This window comes from Pseudorca crassidens, chromosome 5 (assembly GCF_039906515.1).
Source record: "Pseudorca crassidens isolate mPseCra1 chromosome 5, mPseCra1.hap1, whole genome shotgun sequence".
NCBI classification, from domain to species: domain Eukaryota; kingdom Metazoa; phylum Chordata; class Mammalia; order Artiodactyla; family Delphinidae; genus Pseudorca; species Pseudorca crassidens.
This window is the reverse complement of record NC_090300.1, coordinates 119,550,800-119,571,990: the sequence shown is the minus strand read 5'-3', so window position 1 is coordinate 119,571,990 and position 21,191 is coordinate 119,550,800. Positions and strand designations below refer to the sequence as shown.

General features: G+C 37.0%; 1 protein-coding gene and 1 pseudogene across 10 annotated transcripts in view; both read left to right on the top strand.

The window, feature by feature from the left end:
- The window catches only part of ROBO2 (roundabout guidance receptor 2), a 1,654,780-nt gene that overhangs the window by 572,164 nt on the left and 1,061,425 nt on the right, over window positions 1-21,191 (top strand). The window lies entirely within an intron of this gene.
- LOC137225323 (serine/arginine-rich splicing factor 6 pseudogene) lies at window positions 12,958-14,502 on the top strand (annotated as a pseudogene).

The following is a 21,191-nucleotide window of genomic DNA, read 5'->3' as shown; positions in this document are numbered from 1 at the left end:
AATAATGACTATGTGAGGTGACAGATACGTTAATTAACTTGATTATAGGAATCATTTCATAATGTATACATATGTCAAATCACATTGTACCTTTCATATAAAACTTTGGCAGTTATACCTCAATAAAGATGGAAAAAATAACTAAATAATAAAATGCATTTGTAACCAAGTATGCATCTGTTCCCCCTTCTACATGCTACTACCTTTAGGAAATAAAGGGACTCTGTCTCATTTCTATACATGGGTCTGTATAAACCCCATTGACTTCTACTCATCCATTTCTCCTTCCTGCCACTCACAGGGCTACATAGGCTTTACTTCTGCCCATCACCTGGAGCTCCAAAATTAATCACCTCCTTGACCTTGTTGGGGTGCTGATGTTTAGAAGGTCACACAAGCCTGTACTGATCCTTCCCTCAGTTTCCCTTCAGCATAAGGCTTTGTGTGGGCAGTGCCATTTACTGAAATGTAGGAGAAAATTGGTATAGGAGGAAGAACATTTAAATTTGGATGCTAAAAATGATTGTTCCCAGAGTTCAAAGAAAATGGGAGTAGGAATAAATAAAAGCTATCCTTCATAGAAGTTCTCTTATTGACAACTTCCTTCCTAAACTTATCTTTTCTATCTCATCGTCCAACTTTCTACCCCTACATCATCTGAAGAATACACTCCACTTCTTACTTACAAAGATATATCCCTTGAATCTCAGCAGTACATTTCTCAAGTCCTAAGTTATTCATTCTAGACAATCATTATGGAGAAGCCAGCAGCTTCAGGCTTTGAACATCCCAATCAGTCTTCTTTGAGACATCTTCACCAGTTTTAAATAAATACATACAATAGCTCTGAGAATCATTCCTCCTGCAGCCATATTCTTTTTGTGTAACTATTAGACCGAATGTTGAATGAAGGGGTCTAGAGTTAGTAAATATATCTGTGCGTGCACACACGTGCAATTCAACACCCATTTCAAAGAGTATATTTCATACTACATTGATAAGAGAAACAATTTCCTTAAATCAATGTCATCTCCAAAAATCCCCCCTGGGAGCCGCAATGAAGACACAAAGAATTTCACCTTATTTTGCCAACTGTGAATTCTCTCTTGTTTACTAGTGATTCCAGTCTAGTCCAGGTATGTATTGATATAGAAATAAATAAGACATATTACCAGACTTCCTAAAGAACAGAGACACAATGCTCTTATCAAAGAACAGAGACAAACTTTTCTACTCCAAGACCTGACAAAAAGTTAGCAAACTCAGGGTTTGGTTTGGTTTTCCTTTAATCCAGAAAAGAGAGTCAAACACCAACACACTGAGGAAAAAAATTATTTTTAGAACCAGAGGATGAGAAAACAGTAGAAATGGTTAATTTTGCAGGAAAAGATAGAATTATATGGCTATATAAGGACAGCTGTGAGGTGATTCATGAAGTATCTAATTACCCAAGAGCCATATGGGAAGGGGCCCTGCGAAAACAAAGTCAGCACCGAGGTCCCTGCTTTCCTGTAAAGTGTAAATTCCTTGGCAGCCAAGGGAGATGGGGGGACCGTGTTAGCTATGTTCTTCACAACGGCAGTCACATTAGTTTTGTGTGGGAGAGTGACAGATCGGCAAGCTCTGTGCATGATTCAAAAATCTGAGATAAAAGGTAGTTTTTATTTTATTGAAGTCAGTTCTGGGAAGATAAAGTTGGCAGTTGGACATTTTCTTATGGTGATTACATAGTTCAAAATTGTTTGATATCTTTCTCTTTAATTTTGAACAAGGAAAGAATAAAAACAGTATGATATTATAATAAAATGGTAGCTGTCCAGGATAGCTTTACTTAAAAGAAATGCTGTTTTTTAGGAGCTATGAATCATCCCCTGACTTGTTCTATAAACACCAGCTTCCAGTCTGTGTCATAACTCTAGCAGGCCTGGCTGGACACCATAGGGAGGATGGGGAAGCATATTTGTCATGGGACCCATAACTTATCCTGCAAAATATCAGAAAGGCTAGAAATGAATATAAAAATAAAGTTATTATCACACCTATTTGTAAGTTGCTCGTTCTACTTCTGTGTATCAGAATTATTTAGTTTCTTTATTTTACACTAGATCTTATCAATTTGAAAGCTAAGTTTATTCTGGAAAGATACATGTGAACTATTTCTCTTCAAGTTCTTTCAAAATTTGTGAAGGATTGTTTATTTTGCATTACATTTTAGAAAAATATGGTTACTCTTAGTTTGTCTTTTTAAGAGGGAATGAAGGACTCTGCTACATGTAATAATTGAACCCAAATATTACAATATGGATAAATTTCAGTAGATTATATTATCCCAACCTGTTATTGTAGAAAGTGAAGGAGCTGTGAAGAGTCAAAGTCAGAAAGGATGTAATACCAAGGAGTTTACAAATACCATGCTAAATTTTTTCCAAGAGCTTTCATTCAGTCATTCTTCTATTCAACAGGTAGTATTAAGTGTCATTGTGTGCTAGGCACTGTTTTTGGCCCATGAGACAGTAGTGGAAAAATAGCCCCAAGTCTAACACTGACAATCTTTTCATTTTAATTCAAATCACTCAGCTGATAAGTGACAGGGCCAGAATTTGAACCAAGGTCTTTCCAGAATTCATTGCCTCTCTCTATATTTTTTTCTTTATCCTAAACAATATTCCTCTTCATGAATGGAAAATGTTTAATTATAAAAGCTCAAATCTCTGAATTAAACATAGGGCTATAATTTTTCTAATATTTTATGTTGACAGGGCACAAAAGAGCAACGTGGAGACATGTATGCTCAGGGGTGTGAAAGTGTCTATCACATTTACCCCCATCATTTTTACACTATAATTTTCATAAAGATAGAAATGGCTTCTGAGTGATGTACATTTGCTTGACTTATTGTGGCTTTTACCTTTCATAACTCCAAGGGAGAAGCTATTATTTTTATAATTTCTGGAAGAGATTAAAAAGAAACTTCAACTCTTGTGAAATTAATTAGAAAGGTAGTCTTCAAAATGACTCATTTGCCACTGAGAACATTTTTAAAATATACTGTCATGATCTTCAATATAATTGAAAATAAGAGTTTGAACATTTACAATGATACAGTGTTTCTCAAAAGCATATATTATACAGTGATAATTTTTAAATGTTGATGACATCAATTATGTTTTGTCATGATGAAATATATAGTACATCAGGCTTTATTAGGACAATGCAGAGAGACAGCCCAGAATCATGAAGGTAGAAGTGAAGATGATTTCCTTCTGCCTTAATAGCTTTAATTGAAGAATACAGCATAATACAGCTGCTCCTCTCTTCAAAGTTCCATTTCATTGTCTGTCTATAAGCTGTCACACCATGCCTGCTGCTTGACTATTATGTCACCCAATCCTGTTCCACCTGAACAAATTTATGGCAACATGTGCTGAATGCACCTTTTTTTCCCCACTGAAGTCTAAATTCCCTATGCACTACTGAATTAGGACTATTTTAAGCTTATTGGTTTAAACTTATTTACTATGACAAATGTAAAAGTGCTCTACCTGTATAAATAAAATAAAAGCTAATGTCCAGAATTGACATTTTACTTAGGCAAAAACTGGGGATATGCTTTATATATTTCAAAAATAGAAGTATTGTGATGATTGGAACAAGACAGCAGATTCTATGTGCAGGGAAAAACAAAATATTTGAACGGTATATAGGACTTCTAAATAAGGACAACAAAATGAATTAAACCAACCATTGAAAAATGGCAGACTTCACCAGTGAAATATAGATGATTGATTTCAATACATTCTCTAACAGTCTCCTTAAAAATTCTAGCTTTTAAATAATTCACTTAACACAATGAGTTTTTGTTACTTTCTTCTTTTGTATTCAAAGACATCATGAAAATCATTAATGTCTATAACCGGAGTTAAGCTCAAATTTACTGTTTCTTGCAAAAAAAAATGAATGATTATGATTTGCCACGATGCATAAACAGAGTAGTTGTTTTTTCATATCATTCTCTCTCTCTATCTGCTAATCTGACAAATGACAGTGATTTAAATTATGGATAGAACAGTAAGTAATGAAATATGCATAGCACAAACATTTTGCTTTACAGTGTCTGGCCAATGAGAACACTTTTAAACAATGTGCAAAACAATATTTTATAGTATTTATGATGTTCGCTATACAGTTGTGCACTTGTTGGAGTGCACTATTCTGTGGCAGAAAAATAAATTTTGACTTGATAAGAGACATAAATAAGAATTAGTTTAGAATGTGAGAGAGAGAGAGAGAGGGAAGGAGAGACACTGTGAGGCAGAAAGCAATGGGCAGCACCTAATGATTCTGAAGAACTATGACACCCATCAGACCAATCCACTCTCAGTTGAAAGAGATAGTTCTGGTAGATTGAAATTTGGTAGGCATACTTTATCATCACTTCTGATTATTTCCTTCACTAAATGTTCATCAGTAAGTTTAGAAAATACTGTTTAAATTGTGGAAACAGTCTGGTTAGTGCAGGCTTAGCTCCTAACATGGCTATTGATGGTAGCCTTTATTTCAGGGCAGTAGGAGTAGTATTGCTTCTCATTTCTTCATTAACTTGGAAGATGGGAAACCACACATATATTTTTATGTTTGCAGTTGACACAGAGCTTTATCTTTGTATGTGGAAAATGGGCAGAAATGGAGAAACAGGATAAATGATGATTCAGAAGTAGGGAAAGAGGAAATTGGAGACAAGAATCATTTGAAAAACAGTATGATGAAAGAATCGAGAATTCACTTTGATAAAAGTAATGATCCTTTCCTAGATTATAACTAACTGCCTTACACAATCTGATATTTAAATGAATTAATAAATAAAACACAACTGGTGACTTGATCTTTCAGCAAAATACAGCACCTGAGTTAGATTTTTCCGGAAAAATCGGATAAAAATCATCTGCTCTTTCCTCAGCGAGGTGCTGGGGTTCCATGGCCACGGCACCTACCAATCACTTCTCAGTAATATGTAACTTGTGCAAGGCTCTTAGAGATAGTTTAGCATTTTTCACTACAGAAGTGTCTGAATATCACATTTTAAAATCTTATCTATATGTGGTATGAGTTGAATTGTGTCCCCCAAAAGGATATGTTCAAGTTCTAAGCCCTGATGCCTGTAAATGTGACCTTATTTGGAAATAGAGCCTTTAAGGATGTAATCAAGTTAAGATGAGGTCATGCTGGAGTAGGATGGACCCTAAATCCAATATAGCTGGTGTCCTTATAAGAAGAGGAGAAGAAACAGACAGAAAGGAGAACACCATGTGATGACAGAGACAGAGATTGGAGTTCCATCTACAAACCAAGGAATGCCAAAGTTTACCAGCAACCACCATAAGGTAGAAAAAGGCAAGGAAGAATCCTCCCCTGGAGGCTTCAGAAAAAGCATGGCCCTGCTACCACCTTGATTTCATACATCTAGCCTCCAGAAGTGAGAGAGAATAAATTTCTGTTGTTCTGAGCCACCGTATTTGTGATATTTTGTCACGGCAACCTTAAGAATCCATTACAACATGTCATCAATAAAAGATCAAAAAAAGTTGTTTTCTGCCCAATGGATGTAAGTGAATATTTACACTTTATATACTTATACATTTGTAGGTGATTTGTGGGGGATATCATAGTATGTCACAGAAACAGAAATTCCTTTTTGAAAAGCGCCGATAAAGGAGCAGTAATAGACTGGATAGCGATACTGACCCCCGTGCATGTGAGCACATCCATCCCTCACCACCATAGCTGTCATCTTGCTAAAACTAGGCTCTGCCAAGGGTCTCTGTATGGTTCAAAAGCCTTTGCTGACTTCCGCTTGCTTACCGAAGGGAAACTCTATATATTCTACAGCATGGCACACATGCCCTTTCCCAGACTGACTTATTTCTGATATTCTAGTCTCATACTGTGCTGTGCCCAAGTGGCATCTATGTGCCAGCTGCACTGCATTACATCATTCTTCAATACAGCTTGTACTTACTTGCCTTTGAGTCTTAATTTGTGCTGTTTCATCTGTTCTCTAGCAACTAAAACTCTGTCCCAGTCATTCAAAGGTAAACTCAAATGCAGTTTTTCTTCATGAAGGCTTCCCCAATCCTCTTCACTGTAATTTTTTCTATCAGTCACTATTCCTGCCATACTTTGAAACTCCATTAGCGCATTTAATAAAATATTCTTAATTTATAATTATTTTATGCATGTTCTTACCCTAATTTTATCAGATAAGATGGTATTTATGATATTACTTTACAAACCCCTAAATTAAAATACACTGGCTATCTGAAAACAGTTAAACATGAAATGTTACTTGTTCTACAAAAAGCTTGAGAATTTGGAATACTCCTTGCTGTTTGAGAAGGTATGATCAGTGATTAATGAACAAGTGAGTGAATGAATGATTGAATGAGGAATTGATGTAAAACTAAACATGGTGGTAGTTTACAATATTACCTAAAAGTAAGGAATTGGATGTCTATTTTAATTTTTGGTAATATTAGTCAGAAACATTATAATAAAAGTCATGATATTAAGGTTTGCAAACATCTTTAAAGTATATGAATTTTCAATTTGAGTCTTTGATGTCAAGCAAATATTAATTAAAAAAATAATAATGTGGATTCTTTGCTTTGGACTAAATCTTGGATTATGTGTTCACATGACATCTCCTATTTAATAAATTAGCAAATAATTACAAATCAACATAAATAAAAATTGTGTAAAGTGCATAAATTAAGCAGACTTAAGTGTTTTACATCAGAAGAGAATTATTTCATGGAAACAGAATCCTGTTTTAAGTTCCATGAAGATAATACTTTTTAGGGCTTCCCTGGTGGCTCAGTGGTTGGCGGTCCGCCTGCCGATGCGGGGGACGCGGGTTCATGCCCCGGTCCGGGAGGGTCCCACATGCTGCGGGGCGGCTGTGCCCGTGGGCCATGGCCGCTGAGCCTGCGCGTCCGGAGCCTGTTGCTCCGCGACGGGAGAGGCCACGGCAGTGAGAGGCCCGCGTACCGCAAAAAAAAAAAAAACAACAAAACAAAAAAAGATAATACTTCTTAGATGTCTGGGAAATCTAAATACAAATAACACAATCAGTGTGAGTTTATTTATAAAATTGAATTAAAGTTTGTAAGTTTAAAATATTACCCTAGCCACATAACTCTTGATGCTTTACGAGATAGCTTTTATGAGTTTTTTATAAAAAATATTAATAAAATAAATGTGTTACCTGATGATTTTCAAAGAAGAGTCTAGTGTTTGGAGACAGAAAATGTTAAATTTAACACTTGCAGAAACTGGAAGACAGAAGTTCCCTTTACAGAGTCTCTTCATTCTATTAGAATAAACTCTTCTTTGAATCCAGCCGTAAAAGAGCATAATAGTAATAATAGCAACTAACATTTAAGTAGTGTTTAATACATGCCAGGCACTATTTTCAGTTGTTTGCTTACATCAATTTATGTAATCCTTATAATTACCCTATGAGACATGCACTATTATTATCCATATTTTACAAAATGAGAAATGGCTCCTTAGTTTATTTACTCACCAATGTCACATACCTAGTATGTGGAGGAAACAGAATTCTAGTCTGTGTCTAGAGTATGTCACTTTACCATCCTTCTCCAGAGCCCTCTCAGTTTTAGAAGAGAACCTCTCTAATCCTTCTTCTTAATAGGAATTCAAAGTTGTGGCCACATATATGTTTCAATCCTTCAGTAGCATAAAACATACCATAAAGAACAATTTACAAAAGGTTGTGTAATGAACACTCCCTGGGATGTCTTTTTCTTCATGCACATGTGTGTTTCACTTATCTAGAGTGAAGGATGACATCAGAAATAGAAAAGTTGTGTTATTATCCAGTCATAGTAGAGAGCTAAAGTTCCTACAGATTTAAAGTACTGTGTGGATTTCAGTTCATAAAAGTAAGATACATATGCTCACACACAAATTAGTCACTGTTAATTTTAGTTACTTCTGATTCTCTTAAAACCATGAATGTATTATCCCTAAAATGCTCATCTTTAATATTCCCTAAATGCACTAATGTGGCAACATATTATAATGGAACTAATTAGAAATAGGTTCAAACCTAAATTTACCATTAATTATTTATGAGACCATTGGCAGTTTGCATTTCTTAACTGAAGTTTCCTTATTTGTAAAATAGAGATTGTGTATCTATTTTGAAGTATCAATATTATGGAAAAAATAAATTAAATACATAATACATTTCCTGAAACAATTTGGAGCTCTTCAGAACTCTGTTTTTTGTTTCTTTCTTTCTCATTCGTGTGCCAATGAAAATTTGTCTGCTTTATTCATAAAAAAATGTTAGGAAATTTCTTTTTAGAAACATCAGCTAGGTAGGTGAAACATGTATATCTGTGCTTTAGAAATATTCAAATCATCATTCATCTATTTATTTTAGTACAAATGCAGTAATCTCAGAGTACCCTTGGGTTGACATATGTTTTTCTTATGTAACAAGTTGGCGAAGCAAATCTATTCTTCCAGCACTCAGAAAACTTGATGGGATATCATTCCTCCACACATTCTGGAAAGTTCCAAATATTCTGACAGTGTATTAGAAAGCAAACATGTCAATATTTTTTTTTTCTAAAATGTATTGTTGATATGAACCCTCTTTAGGAATTCCTGTTTATTACATTGCTCTGATTTTACTAACATAGTAAGTTAGTGGCATATTTCTAATCCCAGTCATCTTAGTCCTGTCTGGATTCTTCACCCATGGAGACAAATGGCCCTTTTATTTTATAGAGTGGATATAAGGCAATGTATATATGAACAAGCTATAGTTTTTCTGTTAAGGCCCATATTGAAGTCATATACGAAGTCCATATGGTGAGCTGGGTTTTTGTTTTGTTTTATTTCTGTCCCTAATGAGATTGGTATCAGAAAGTCACCATTTTATCCTTAGAAGGGAAGTTGCCTTTGTAGTAAGGGTAGCTTTTCTCAAAAAAAAAAAGAAGTGGGCCAAAGTGGTGTTATCTTAGGGCTCCTTCTGTTAAACATATGACTTTCAAGGGTGGAGACCTCTACTCTCTGGGAAATGAGATTCAATCATACCCCTTCTGTTCCAAGGGTTTGCAGAAAAATTTTACCCACCCCTGATGCAGTGGAAACAGAGAGAGAGAGAGAGAGAGAGAGAGAGAGTGAAAGAGATTCAATGGACACCAGACCTGGTTCTGGCAGCACTCCAGAATGGCAGCTTGACTTTGGGTGATAACAGTTTATGGGTCCCAAATAAACACTAGTATGCACTCCAAGCAAGAGGACACCTTTGGCCAAACGTTCACTGAGGTAAGGAGCTCATCCTTATTCAATACAGATGGTAGCAATGTTCATACAGCACCTGAAGGGAGAATTAAGAGCAGTGAGTGAAAAGTAGAAGAAACATTCAGCCTAATACAGGAAGCAGCACTTTCCAACAATGGCTGCTGTCCAGCAATGGAATGCATGCTCCATGAAGTTGTGAGCTCCCTATCACAAAAATAATTCTAACAAAGCCCAGGTAACTATCTGTCATAAATACATGTGTTTGGATTTCAGAATTCATTTGCAGCAAGTATTTATTCAGTGCCTAATATGGGCTAACCCTTGTTCTAAATGCTAGGGTTAGTCATGAACAAAGCAAAATACTGTCATCATGAATGTTACATTCTAGAGAGAGAGTAAGGAAACTAATGAACAGAAATACACACACAGGGCTTCCCTGGTGGCACAGTGGTTGGGAATCCGCCTGCCAATGCAGGAGACACGGGTTCAAGCCCTGGTCCGGGAAGATCCCACATGCCACGGAGCGGCTGAGCCCGTGAACCACAACTACTGAGCCTGCGTGCTACAACTGCTGAAGCCTGTGTGCCTAGAGCCCGTGCTCCACAACAAGAGAAGCCACTGCAATGAGAGGCCCGCGCACCGCAACGAAGAGTGGTTTCTACTCGCCACAGCTAGAGAAAGCCCGTGCACAGCAGCAAAGACCCAACACAGCCAAAAATAAATAAATAAAATTTTTAAAAGGGAACAATAAGGTATTAAAAAAATTTAAAAAAAAAAAGAAATACACACACATAATTTAATTTAGGGATAAGTGCTAGGAGGAAAAATAAAGCCTGACAAAGGAGTTAGAAAGGATGATCAGGGAAGGTCAATTTTTCTGGCAATTTGTGCAGTAACTAGAGGTAGATCAGAACTCCTTCTAAGCCATGATAAGAAATACGAATTTTATATTAATAGAAATTTAAAACACATGGTGGGAAGGCAAACTCCATGATTTTAACTTCTCTTTGAACTCTGATTGCACAACTCTCCAGTTTTCCATTCTCAAACTTTGCCTCCCTTAAAATGAAGTGACAAATGGTCAAGTTATTTTGCATAATTTAAAATGGGAAAACTAGAAAAATTTAAAATGGTTCAAATGTTTTAATATAATTTTATGTCATGGAGTGAATTTCTTTGTTATTTAATTTCCTCTTTATAGCTCTCACTGATGTTTTCATTTTTTTAAATTTGAAAGATGTAAAAAAAAGGAGAGAGAGGTTAGTGTAATAAACTCCATGTTCCCATTACCCAGCTTAAACAGCTATCAAACTGCGCCAACCTTATTTCATCTGTAATCATACCCACTTTAGCTCCACCTCAGGTAATGTTGAAACAATTCCCAGACATCATATCATTCCATCCTTAAAAATTTCAGAATGTAAAAACTTTTTGAAACATAATATCATTAACATTCCTAAAAATATTAACAATCATGTCTTAAGGTAATCAAATACTTAGTGTTCAGATTTCACCAGATGTCTCATAAATGTTTTATTAGAATTGATTTATTTGAATTAGTATTTAACACGGTTTTCTCATTGCAGTTTTTTGGTATGTCACAGTCTCTTTTAGTTTATTAGTTTTCTTTTCTCTCTCTTTTTTTTTTAATTTCAATTTAGTTGTTGACAAATTTGTGTCCTTTGTCCTGTTATTCCCCACACTCTAGAGTTTGATCATTCCATCTTCATGGTATCATCTAACATGTTTCTCTATTTCCTGTATTTTCTATAAACTGGGAGTTACGTCTAGAAGTTTGATCAGGTTGGGGCCAAGTTTTACAGGCACTCAGTCACAGTTAAGACTCTCCCCTGTAGCCTTGGGCTCACCTGAACCTCTCCTCACCTCCTCAACCTTCAGCTTTGCATAAGATGCAATCCCAGACTGAGAATAAACTGGTAAAATTCACAGAGCAGCTAAGAATCGTTCTTCATTCAGCTGGGTCTGCAGAAAAGCCTAGTAATTGCGTTTCATTAGTGTGTCAAGATGTTCCTCATTATCCCAACAAATATTCATTTGGAAAATGTTATTTGTACAATGTTAGAAATTAAGATATTAAATAAATACACTGTTGAAGAGATGCTATCATTGGCCTTTTAATCTCTATTATTGAAAAATCATAGATGATTTTTGTTGATGCCTTTGGAAAGTCATTTTATTCTTTTAAGTCTTTTTTCTTTTTCTGTAACCCTCCATACAGTTCTTCTGAGTGTCAATTTTCCTTGAAATCTTACCTCCAACTCAGTTTCTTTACCGTCAGATTGACATATGGACTGCATTCTCCTTCAGGAAGGGAATATTTTAAAATTTTCTTTTGCTTATTACTGAGAAAACCCAGGGGGCAGATAGATGAATATTGGGACGCACTATTAACCTTCCTTTTTTCTCTTTTCCTCAGTGGTTTTCCATAGCAACAGCTGACTAATGACAGCACAGATCTGCCCTCAGTCTCAGACACACACACAAGTCAGAGGTGGTGTTATTACTTTGCATTTTTTTCCTAAGACAGTGATACGGATGAAAGCACCTAAATTCGACCTTTTCTCTCTCTTCTCATGGTTGTTCATTTCTACCTTATTTCAAAATTGCTCTTCCCTGACCTTCTGTTAGAAAATAAACACTCTTACTAGTTGATCTACATCCTTTGATGTCAACTATTTCTAATCTGGAGTGTTCAAGTCAGTAGTTTTCCTTAATTTGTGGCTAATTATAGTTCTTATTTTAACTCAGTTTAAAATTTGGTTTCTTCATACCTTCCGACCTTCCCCCTCTGTGACTTTCTATTTCTCTGCAATTCAACAAAGTGTTCAGATGAAAGGGAAAAAATGATGCTTTAAGTCCACTTGATTTGTTTCCATATTCTTGGGGCTATTTTGACTTTAAGAAATTGGTGTGTTTATTATTTCACTCCTTAATATATTGCCTTTGTTTCCAATCACCAAACAAAAACAAACAAAAACAGAACCTGGACTACTTCTTTTTTTTTTCAAAACAAAGCTGGCTACTGGGGATTTTCAGCTTATCCAACCAAATATACACACATTGTTTTTGATCTCTCTTTTATATCTTTTCACGTAAAACCTAAGCTTTTCTTTGCTCCTTTACTTAAAAACCGCTAAAAATATTTATTACATACCTATTCTGTGTTAGATACTATGTTATGTATTAAGAATACGGTGAGTAAGAAATAAGTGTTTTCCTTAATATGGTTGAACTCTACGAAAAGTTAACAAGTGAACAGGTAATTCCTTTCCGTCAAACATTCATTCCCCTCTCTTTTGCAGTGAACACAATTTGTGCCAACTGTAACTTGCAGAAAAACTAAAATGTCTCCAAAGGAGCACGTGCAGTTTCTTGATTATTCATTTATGTCCAATTTACTCTCAGATGCACTTACAGGTTTTAAATTGACCGACAGTGTGCGGTGCTGAGAGCCACAAGGCAACAAAGGAAGTGAAAAGTCAAAACTACACAAAGCTGATCGTGCGGCTGGACCCAGCCACCGCCGCAGTGGGAGGTGCGTGTCCGGGTTCTCGCCGTCCCCGCCCCTGCCCCGCGGCTTCTGCCTCTGCGGTCCGCCATTCGACAGCCGACCCTCGGGCCCCTCGCCCGCCATGGAGATGCCACGTGTCCACATAGGACGCCCGAGCTACAACGTCCGGGAGAAGGACATCCAGGGCTTTTTCAGTGGCTATGGCCGCCTTCTCGAAATAGACCTTAAAAAGGGGTATGTCTTTGTGGAGTTCGAAGACCATGGCGACGCCGGCGATGCCGTGTATGGGCTGAACGGCAGGGAGCTCTGCGGCGAGCACGTGATTGTGGAGCACGTGATCGTGGAGCATGCTGGGGGCCGCGTCGCGAGCGTGGCGGCTACAGCTACGGAAGCCGCAGTGGTGGAGGCGGATACGGCAGTCGGAGAACCTCTGGCAGAAGTGAATCTGGACCACCTGTAGGCACAGAATTCAGGCTTATTGTAGAACACCTTTCTAGTCTTTGCAGTTGGCGAGATTTAAAGGATTTCATGAGACGAGCAGGTGAAGTAACCTATGCGGATGATCACGAAGAACGCACAAATGAAGGCGTCAGTGAGTTTCGCTCCTACTCGGACATGATGCGTACTTTGGATAAGCTGGACGGTATGGAAATCAATGGGAGAAATATTAGACTAATGGAAGATAAACCACGAACAAGCCACAGGCGGTCTTATTCTGGAAGCAGATTAAGGTCACGGACTAGAAGAAGGTCACGAAGTAGAAGTCGTAGGAGCAGCCACGGTAGATCTCGAAGTATCTCAAAAAGTTGCTCCCGGTCCAGGTCTCGGAGCAAAGGTCGATCACGTTCTCGTTCAAAAGGCAGGAAATCTAGATCAAAAAGCAAATCTAAACCTAAGTCTGATCGAGGCTCCCGTTTGCGCTCTCGGAGCAGATCGAAGGATGAATATGAGAAGTCTCGAAGCAGGTCTCATTCTCCATCTCTTTCCCCCAAAGAAAATGGGGAAGGTGATATAAAGTCAAAACCTAGATCAAGGAGCCAGTCTCATTCCAATTCACCCCTACTTGCACCACCCCCAAAGGCCCGTTCTGTGTCCCCTCCACCAAAAAGAGCTTCAAGATCCCGTTCTAGATCTCATTCAAAGTCAAGATCACGATCCAGATTGAGCTCCAGAAATTAACCCACAACTCTGCATTCTTTGCACACTATTACAGAACACTTTCCTACTTGCTTAGGCAGTTACTCTTCCACGTTTGTACTGGGCCTCTTCTGCAAGAAGAATCTCCCGAAAAAAGGGGCATACAAAAATTGGATTTGTAGCCAAATTTGATGAAAAAGATGAGGTCAAAGATCCTCTCCCTTTGTAGAATTAAGATAACTTTGATTTTATAGCTTTTGAGCTAAAATAACTTTTGTAAAGATTGAGCTAATTTAGTTTTTTTTTTTTTTTTTTAAGTATTTCAGCAGGATCTGCTGCAGCGGTTTCTGTCATTGTTACATTTGTTTGCTTAATTTTAAATTAACCGTTTCAAGCTTTGAACACTTAGGGCTTTAGAGGGAGAACCCAATTTCCAATTATGTTGGCTTTTTATAAAGCTTGAGTTATGTAAGATTTCAATAAAAGTTTGCTACCAAGATGACTGCCTTATTGAATAGGTCACTCTTAAATTCCTTTAAATATCGATTATCTGCTATCTGTGGAAATAATGTAAATTCTACTTAAGTGTAAAACAAGGCAAGTCTCAGACAAGCAATATATTATTCAATTTGGATAACATTATTTTGTCCTGTTATTCAAATTTACCAGTCATATTGGCCCCTTAAACAGGTTAAGTTAAAAATAAAAGATTTTATGGTCGATCTGTTATACAATTTTGCCTAAATTAATAGATTTTTAAAATAATGAAACCGTTTTCAAACTTAAATTGATTGAACTCTTCAAAAAATAGTTCCTATTACTTGGGATCTTATCTAGCCTGGTAATCCCACTTTCTGGAAGTGGTCGTTGTAATTAGTGTTTTGTTAGAATAGGGTTCCGTGGTCTCTAATGTTTGTTATGTAAAAATTTCTTTGATCAGAAATTTGGTGTGTTATTCAAAATGGAAAAGCAAATATTGCATTTTCTACTGAAAGATCCTTAACAGACACTTAAAACAGATCGCTTGATAAATCAGTTACTGATTAAATTAAAATCCCACCTAACAATCAGTCCCCTTTAGTTAGTGGGGTTCTGTGATAATTGGTTAGATCATCCTTGTACTTTATGTGGTTGGCTTGGAAAATATTTAAACAGGTTAACCCTAAACTTTTATACTTCATCATGAAGGGTAATGAATACTGTGGGAACCAAATTTTATAATACTGCAAATTTGTAGGAGTTACTGGGTTACCAATTAGTCCATACATCCGTTAAGCCTAGTTAGTTGAGATTGCAGTTTGAGAAATGAATTACCTTATATATCTATATCTCTTTCTCCAGATTCTTTAAATAAGGTAATTTCATTTAAAGCACTCATTAATCTTAGTCTGAAATCAAGATGTAGGTTATTTGACTCAGCTTTAACATCTTCCTGGGAGCTGTCACTCTATATAAGGTGTTAAGGGCTGGGTAGTGTTAGGGTGTGGTGGGTACCACTCATTGTGCTGCAGGTGTGCCTAGAAAGCATCATAATCTAGAGTTGGTTTGTAGGTTCAGATACCAGAAGGCAAGCCTAGTAAAATTGAGACTGCATGGAAAACGTTGAGTCAAAGGTCTAGATGCCAAAACGATACTGTAACTGGGAATGTTTGCTCATGTAAAAAGACTTGTTCTAATAATTTCTGGGCTTCCTGTTATGAAATCTTAGAGCCTAATCTTAGGAACACAGTGCCCCAAAAGGTTGATGCTTCTTCTAAGACCTTATTTTCTTTAATGCTTTAGATATATATATTTTTTAGATGTTCATAGGAAATATGGTTTTTTTTTTTCAATATAAACTTCAGATTTGGAGAGAAGAAACTGGTGTCTGTAATTATAGTTCATTGTTTTGCCTGTTTGAAAGAACAAAAGTTAGGACACTTACATGAGGAAACAAGCCTCCACTGCCTTTCAAATTATGTTTAAGGACAAGTTACTTTTAAGAATTGGCTTTGACCAAAGTTCTCTTGTTTTCAGGCAAAGAACAAAAGCTTTTAAAACCACAGCCTGTTAAAATGAAGGAGGGGAGTACTACAGTGTGAAATTAGGCTTTCTAAAAGTATGCAGGATCCTTCAACTGGGCTTTCTTGTGTCGATATTCCATCACGTGGTAATAGGCAGGTTTGTTTGCATTGTTAGCTGCCCCTCCCGCCCCCCGTGGGTAACTGTATAGGTAAATGTCTGCACCCATAAGAATTTAGCAGCAAAGGCCAACTTATTAAAATTCTAGTTCCTATCCCACACCTGTGGCCCTACATCATTGGACGTGCTAAACCACTGTATTTATAACACTGGCCCACTTGACCAATGAAATGTTTAGTTCTTTGCTAACTTTTAAGTAGAATCTGCATCTCTACAACTTGCCACATGTTCGCCTATGGCTAGATGGAGTATTAAGCTGGTGGAGAGCAAACTAGAAGTGAATGATAACTGGATCCCCCTTTCTTTTACGTGATAGCGTGTTGACATGCCATAATGCCTTTATGGCCAGTTCAAGTCCTTCCTGCTCCTGTGACTTAAGGTTCCACTCCTGTCTTGTTACCATCTTTTCTCTTGGTATCTTCTTTCTCCCACTTTGTTAACCTGCTTTGTGCTTTATTACTTCAATAAAATGTTCACTGAGAGAAAAAAAGATACACAAAGCTGCTCATGGTGAACATTTAGATATAGACATCTAACAGTTGTACGTTTGTTCGGAGTTTTCCCTGTAATACGTTTGAAACTTTACAAGATTACATACCTAAGAATCAGAATTGTATTCTGTGCAACTTAATGAAAAGTGAGAAGTGGTAATTTACATTCTTGACTTGGGCTCATAAATGTATACTTTGTGGCGGGAACATATAACTGGGACTCTACCAGCAACAGAGAGCTGTCAGAAGGCTCTCTTGCAGCTCTACCAGCTGCTGCCCCCAGTGCCCTTCCCCCATCCTACCTCCAAGCTCACACCCATCATTGCTCATACCGAGAATGAAGCTATGTAGGTACAGAGGGTGAATATCTTCACTTTTATGTCCTTCCCCCAGCTTCAAGAAATGTCCACAAAAATTGCATTCGTAAGTTTGAAGTTCAAAATGTGACCCACAACACATTCTCATATTCAGTTGCAGATTTCCTTCCATTATTGGAGCGCTGGTAACCATAAAATAATATGATGGATTATAAGCTTTTTCTCAATGTATCAGTGGACTGAGAACTTGGCTCTCCCTCCACTTTAAATGTACCAGCATTCTCTTCTGCACTATTCTTTCTTCTTTAATCCTCTCTCCCAACAATTCCTGGTGAACGCATCTCCAGAGAATCATAAAATCATAGAAAATTATAAGAAGAAAAGACCTGAGAGATCATATTTTCCATTCCCTTTATTTTAGAGATGGAGCTGAGACTCAGTTTTCTGTAATTTAACAGGTATTGTGACCTAAGCAGTGTTCATAAGAAATGTAAATGTTGTTAGGAGGAGACCTTTCCAGACAGAATGATATTCTGGAATGGTCTGCAAGTGCCTGCAGGTAATTAGGCAGCTGGTGTATTGCTTGATCTCCAAGTCAAGTTTAGGTTTTCTCTTCTTGCTTTAAAAGGGAATATTGCTCTAAAGGGACAGTGAGTGTTTGACACAGTTAAAGAAACAGAGACCAGAAATATAGGACTCCTTTTTAGTGAGATTTTGTATTTAACTTTAAAAATCACTTATCTACATTGCTTTCTAAAGTGGGTACCCTTTTGTCCTCATCATGATCCATGATCATCCTTCTGATATCTTGCCAAATAAAGAACCAGGAGTCAAACAAGCTTATACCTAAATGGTTTTATGCAATCTACATATATGTTGCTCTCCTGCCATGGCAAATACCTAAATTTTTGCCTGAAATGGGAAATAGTTTTATGAGAGAGATGTGAAAGTACTCTGTTCACATTTTACATCTCATTTAGATTTAAATAAACCTTAATATTATATTTTATAAAAAGTTACTGACTGTCATTTTGGAAAGTCCTGAAGTTTATCTTCTTTATCACTTCAAGGAGAGTTCTCTCTTTTTAAATCTTTATGTCCTTTATCAGTCATGAGGGGGAGAGGCCCTCTTTTGTTTCTATATTTGGCAAAGAAACATTGGCGTGAGGTTTAGAATATGTTGAAATCACTTACTGTTAAATGGAATATAGAGCACTATATTCGTTAGATATTATCAGACAGGCTTCTGTAACAGAGACCAAAAATAACAGTTGTACATAAAAGAATCTTGTAGGAAGGCAATCCATAAGAAGTATAGAAACACCAGCCTGTCACCCAGGTACTTTCGATATTTCTGCTCCAAAATACCTACTTGGAACTTATGATCTCTATCTTCCAAAAAGAAAGAAAGATAGTGAGAGATAGGAAATCGGGATAGGTGCTTCTCACAACTAGGTCAGGCCTAGTTGTGAGAACCTTAAAGATTAAGAAGTCACCCCAGAAGTTCCACACAACATTTTTCATACATATATTATTGGCCAGAAATTAGTCACATGGCAGCACCTGGCTGCAAGGCAAGCTGGGAACTAAGGTCATTTATCCATGATCATATGATGGATTGACATATTCAAATTTCCTGTTTGTTAAAAAAGAAAATATATTCTATGGCTGTGGTATCAGTTCACATCTTATCTAAATGTTATTTTTAATAAGCACATAATATTTGTCATTATGTTTTTTTGGAATTCAAAAAGATCAACTTCTCTTGTAAAGTAGAAAACGAAAACAAACTTAAACTCCCTAATGCACACAGCTGAACAAGCACTTACTGAATACTTAATTACAAGCTAAAGTCAGTCCTTGGCCAGAGGGATCAAAGCTGAATTATCATTTATCTCAGCGGTCCCCAACCTTTTTGGCACCAGGAACCGGTTTCGTGGAAGACGTGTTTCCATGGATGGGGGCGGGGGGCAGGGAGGATGTTTCAGGCGGTAATGCGAGCAATGGGGAGCTGCAGATGAAGCTTCGCTTGCTAGCCCACCGCTCACCTCCTGCTGTGCGGCCCGGTTCCTAACAGCCCGAGGACCAGTACCCCTGGTTTATCCTTCTCTCAAAAATCTATAATTTGGTGAAGAAGAAAGAGATATAATCTCATCATGTTACACAATGTGAAATATTTTTAAGAAGCAATAGCTATACAAAGAAGAAGTAAATGCCATGTAAATAGAGAGTGGGTAGGGGAAGGTATTGGAAAAATTCCCCAGAGGAGGTGAAATATGATCTGGACTCAGAAGGCTGAGTAGGATTTCACTGTAAATCAAGAAGAGAACAAGACAGACAGAAGTAATAGGTTTCCAAAACCTTATTGCATATCTGTTTATGTTCAACATATAACGATGGTTCAATGCTTGAAGATATGAAGTGAATGGATGGCCAGAAATACAAGGATCTAGATCAGGGTCATTAAACACCAGCCCACTGCCAAATCTGACCTGTCGTCTGTTTTTGGTAAATAAAGTTTTGTTGGAACACAGCCACACCCATTGTTTACATACTGGTTATGGCTGCTTTCACACTACAACAGCAGACTTAAGTAGTTGCCACAGAGTTGGTATAGCCTATAAGGAAGAAAATATTTCCCGTTTGGCCTCTTATGGAAGAAATTTGCTGACTTCTGATCTAGATTAAAGACATTTTCACAGGTATAAAGAATGATGTGATTGTTTCAAGAATGAATTAAAATGTAGGCTACCCACTTCCCAAATTCCTTGGCTACAGCTACAAAGCAAAGCGAAGTGGAGGGTTAAAGGTGGATAAATACACTACAGTCAGGAGGTAAGTTGAGTAGACTAGCTTGACATCTTAAAAGAAACAATTACCATTGTAGCCCATCTAAAAATGCCAAATGTCCTGGATTTTACCTTTCTCACTTTTAGGTACCAGGGAATTTGCATGTTATGGTATTAGAAACTGCCAAAGTGACAAACATGGACTTTATACCCTTGTCAGAAGTGCTATAAGACAGAAACAGAGAGGGAAAAGGAAGCAAATTGTCAAGTATGTGTTTCCGTTTAAGACTGCCCCCCTCCCCCCTTAAGGTTTCTGGCTTAGAGTTTGGTATCTTTGATCTGGATCAGTCCTTCTCTTTTCCCAGTGTTCTGATGCACTGTTGCACTTGACAAGATCAGTACAATTCAAATGGAGGAGAGAGAATCAAGAAACTTATATCCCCAAAATAAGTAAGCCTAAAAATCTAACAACAGACTCCAAGGGCCAACTCAAATAGAGATCCTTTATCTTTTTTAATCACAATATAAATACATCTTTAGCCCCTCTCCATGTCAGGTGACAATAGAGTAAAGTGGTTGCTTCTCTTTCTCTTACATATTTGTTCTGATCAATTCTCAATGAACTGGATCATTGATCGCCAGCACATCAGAAGGATTTATGTTACTATCATGATAAATAGGTTGGAGTAGTATACGAATACTGGATAGGAATCAGGATGCTTACATTTACTGAGTTTTATAGCTGGAAGGATCTATAGTCAACGAGTCCAATTTCTCATTTTACACTGGAGGAAACCCAGATCCAGACTGATAATATGACCTACATATTACTCCAGGTCTATTCTACCAGGGGACCTTGGAGACTCTAATTCTCCTCAACCTCTGCTTTTTTCAATTAAAATGTACATAAGTCAAACAATCCCAAGAAAATTCTGCATTACAAGATGCTAGCAGCCCACATCTTTTTAAGTAAATAAATAAACCCTTTTAAATTTTAAGAGTCAGTCTGAATTTTAGCTTCAGGGTTCAGAATGTAACATTTCAGATCTGGACTGCTGTCTTTGATAAGGAGACTCCCCACTATACTAGAGAAAAAATTACATTCTGTCCTTTTCTTTCTTTTTCTTTTTCTTTTTTTAAAGACATGAATGGGGGAAGCAAGTCTTCAAAGCAGACATATCTGAGTCCAAGTTAGAAAGCTTTTACTTACCAATTCTGTATCTTGTTTAAGGTAAGTTTCTCAAATTCATCGAGTCTCAACTTTCTCAATGGGAAAATAGCAATAATAATACCTACATTTGGGCATCATTTTGAGACTTATAATAAGGTGTCTATAGATAAGCACTATACTCAGCACATAATAAATACTAGAGAAATGGTAGCTTAATATATGTATTTTCTTTTTTCT